The sequence below is a fragment of the Rhinolophus sinicus genome, linkage group LG09 (genome assembly GCF_036562045.2).
Source record: "Rhinolophus sinicus isolate RSC01 linkage group LG09, ASM3656204v1, whole genome shotgun sequence".
Lineage (NCBI taxonomy): Eukaryota > Metazoa > Chordata > Mammalia > Chiroptera > Rhinolophidae > Rhinolophus > Rhinolophus sinicus.
This window is the reverse complement of record NC_133758.1, coordinates 102,779,491-102,783,621: the sequence shown is the minus strand read 5'-3', so window position 1 is coordinate 102,783,621 and position 4,131 is coordinate 102,779,491. Positions and strand designations below refer to the sequence as shown.

Here is a 4,131-nt window from a genome sequence, read left to right as displayed (position 1 = left end):
GTGGTTTAATTTTGCATACAGTGGCAGCAGGCTCATTTGGATTAATAAGTAAGTGAGTGATAACAAGTACAGTAGAATTAGAACATCTGGTAATAATCACAAATAGGATAAAATGCGTTTTCCTTTTTTCTTCCTTTCTTTCTTTTTTAAATGGTAAGAGAAAAGTTTATTAGAAAAGATAGTGCACTCCAAAGAATTAGGAGCGGGCTGAGCACTAAGAAAAGCGGCTCAAGGCCAAAATGCATTTTCTATATATGGGAATGGCATTGGTTTTTCACACGTGGTCTTTCCATGGCTTCATAAAGATGCTTCTCAGTAGATAACACTCTATGCTATTGTCTTATATATTTAAAAGAGCCCAGTAGAGTGCTGTGTACATATTGGACACTGTAAATGTTAATTGTTGATCATATGCGAGTCTCCTTTTACTTTTTGATGTGATCTCTAGATCACCAAAGAATTATATAATGTATAAGGGAAATAAACACTGAGAGGACCCAGGAAGACAATATAATTTTTCAGTGGTTATGTGAGTCTACACTGCAGTTCAAAACCGTTTCCACTTATTAATACGCTCTATTCAGCATATGTTTGCTAAGAATTTTTGATGTGCCAGGTGCTGTGTAAAGGCATGACATAAAACAAAACCAAACCAAACCCTTTTATTATGGAAAAATTCAAACATACACAAAAGTAGAGAGAACAGTATAATGGATCCCTATGTGGCCTTGATTAAATTATAACATTTTGCCAATCGTGTTTCATCTCTCCTTCCCACTATTTGGGAGGGGCAGAAGTAGAGGAGTATTTTAAAGCAAGTCCCAGATATCATAACATTCATATATATATATATATATATATATATATATATACACATATATATATATATATATATATATATACATATATATACACACATATATATACACACACACTTCTTTTTGAATTAAACTATGGAGTTTTATGAAGGCTATGAAGTTTGGATTTCTAAAATATTTTGACTAGAGATAGATTTGTAACTTTAAAAAATTCAAACCCTATAGTTTATGATTGATCAATATGCACTTAATAAAGATACAGCAAAGTTGAATAGTTTAGAAAAGCATTATGTTTATCTGAGGTATAAGATGATGAAATGTTAGTAATAAGCATTTTCATAGAACTCGGATTACAAAACTCTCATCAATACACTGATTTAAATAATGTAGGTCATAGGGTTTTTTGTTTTGTTTTGTTTTTCTTTCATATTTTTCACTGCCTCTTTGATCAGGTTTTTATTCAAAATTAGCTGTTTAAAGTGATTTGACCTTTATGGAATAAACAAATTTCAGTTTATGCAACAGGCTTCTTTTCTTCTGTGGTGAGTTTCTTTTCTGTAGGCTTCTTCTCAGCCGGTGGTTTCTTGGGAGCTGCAGCCTTTTTTCCCCTAAGGTTTCTTCTGCTTCGAAATTCCAACAGCCTTCTTTCCTGGCTTCCCTACCGCTGGCTTCTTGCCTGGAACCCTATTCTCATCTGATGTGGCTTCTAGCGCTGCTGCAGCTTTATTCCCTGGAGCTGGTGGTTCTTGGCCTGGCAAAGAATGGTGTTCTGGCACATGGTCTTTGCATGTGGGTTTAGCTTCAACATGATTCTCAGGTTTTTCAGGCAATTCTTCTTCAGGACTCTGCGATGAATCTTCTTATGTAGTGCTCGGAGGGCTCTTTGGACCTCTGGGCTTTTCAAGAATCGGCTCAGGTTTGTATTGAGCATCTTGTGCATGGGAAGGTCGTAGTTACTGTTGAGGGAGGCAGCTTGACACCAAATGACACACAGACCATCTAACTTGTGGAAAGCACTGTCAGCCCACAGAAATGGCTGAAACGGCCCACATGCCCACCAGGAGCAAGTTTCAAAATGTTCAGTTTGCTTACGTTAAGCAGAGTAGTTCCAGGGCTGTTTCCGAAGGCTCCGATGATGCCATCGTCCTCATTATAGATGATGCAAGGACCCTGCACTGTATACGATGTTGGTTTCTCGTTTAGCCCTTGCCAGCTCTCATTCGCTGAGAGGCATAGACCTTTTTGGTATCATTCCGGGCCTTAAGTTTCTTAAGGAGTGAAATGGCCTCCTTGGTCTTCCGATAGCCTTCAGCTTTGTCTTCACTCACCAAAGGAGGTTCAGGAACTTCCTCAGTACTAGCCTTTAGACATGACTAGTGCTGGGAAGGCCGAGGCAGCCGGGGTAGAGCAGATGGTGTATCGCTTTTGCATTGTGTTCACTCTGTGGTGCCAACGGTGCCAGGTTTCGGTTGGTGCAAACGTGCGGCCTCCACGACACATTTTGCCAAAAGCACCCTGGCTAGAACAATGAGTCCCACCACCTTGAACTCTGGGAATCACGCCACAGCTCTGCCAGGACCCACGACCCAGCACTGGTTTGATGACCTGCTAGTCCAGTGACAGCACAGGGCTGTCTATTGTTTCTGTGCAAGTTGGTGTGAACAAAGTTCACAATATCTGGTTGAATGGGAGCTGTGAACACAGCAGGCAAAGAGTCATTTTCGGAGTATGCTGATATCAGTGGACGAGCACATGTCATTATGGGGACAGGAGACGGCCACGTTTCCCTTAGGCTTATGGTTTTGATGAGGGTATTTGTGTGTATGTGCACGCGTGTGTGTGTGTGTAGAGAACAGCATTAAATTTAAGACACACACACACACACACACACACACACACACACGGCAATGGGGAAACAGTCTGTAAGTGTTTCACCCATACATTCTTCTGTGCAAAGTCTAGTAATAGTAGTAATGCAGGATTCCTATATAGTTGGTTACTTTCTGATGAATTTATGATCCACAAGAGAAATCAAGAATGGTTTGATTGGAGGCAATCAGGAAAAGACAAAGAAGCAGAGGCTTAAGCAAGGTTCACCTCAATTAGGTGACTTTTAAGGGTGAAGGTTAGAAGAGGGGGACCCTGTTTGCTCACTCTCAGATGTGCCTCCATTATGTCCTGGGAAGGGACCATGGATGGGTTCACTGCATTGTCATGTTTGCATTGTGCAAAGTCTGTTTCTGAGTTTGCATTGGTCCTTGAATTAGAGTCCTTCATTTTGTAACAGAATCATATAATATAGTATAAACAGAAAAGGACTCGAGAAACCATCTGGCCTAACCAACTTCCTTATTTTAGAGAAAGATAGCTGAGGCGCAAGTTTCAGTGACTTGCAAACCTGCAGAGTTAGGACTATAACCCAGTTTCCTGATTGCTAAGCTAGTGGTTTTTCTACTTCACCATGCCGTGCGTGTCTCCATATTGTTTCATATCCAGAGTCAGTAAAGGTAAGTGAGGCCCTTTGGGGCCTCAAATGTATAAAGGTTTTCCTAGAATAGTAGCTCAAAATGAGTAGAACTAACCTTCCCTCTGGCCTAATGTGAGGGTCAGAACACTCCTTTGTTTCAAGTAAAGATGTAGTTCACTTGCAGTAGGGATGTCTTTCTTTTATAAATGTACATATAATTTCAGCCTTTTTAGAGAGACAACCTGGCTTTACTCTAAGAATGGTTACTTAACTTGACTGTAAGAATGGTTTGTACAACCTGCATTCTCGTGCAACACTGGGTGTTGTGTAGAACAAGCAATGCAGGAGTATAAGTGAATTTAGCTAATCAGTATTAACACACACACACACACACACACACACACACACACACACACACACCCGAGATGTGTTAACTACCAGTACGTCTGTTTGTCTGGGAGAGTCAGGGAAGGCAGTGCCATGGACCTGACCTTTGAACTGAATCTCAAAAGAAATTTTTTGCCATGGATGTGTGGGGAAGAGTGTTCCAGGGAGAGGAAACAGCATGTGGAAAGGCATGGAGACCTATTTTGTTCAGAAAAGAGAGAATCCTTTGACTCTGCGAACGTCAGTTGGTTTGGGGCTCTCTTGGCGTTTGGGTCTGTTTTAGATGGAGTAGTATGTGGCTACCGCTAAGACCCGTCTTTCTCACACCTCAGCCTGGCCACCCTTCTTCCCTACGTTCTTACTAGGTTCTCTCAAAGAGCAGATGGGGGTCTTGGGCAACTCTTACTAACTTAGCCTCTTGACATCCCTTCAAGTCAATGTCAGTGGGATTCTATTTAG

The 4,131-nt window shown here is 41.1% G+C and overlaps 1 pseudogene; it reads right to left on the bottom strand.

Moving 5' to 3' along the window:
- Positions 1–1,332: 1,332 nt before the first annotated feature.
- LOC109444680 (large ribosomal subunit protein uL4) lies at positions 1,333–2,586 on the bottom strand (annotated as a pseudogene).
- Positions 2,587–4,131: the final 1,545 nt, after the last annotated feature.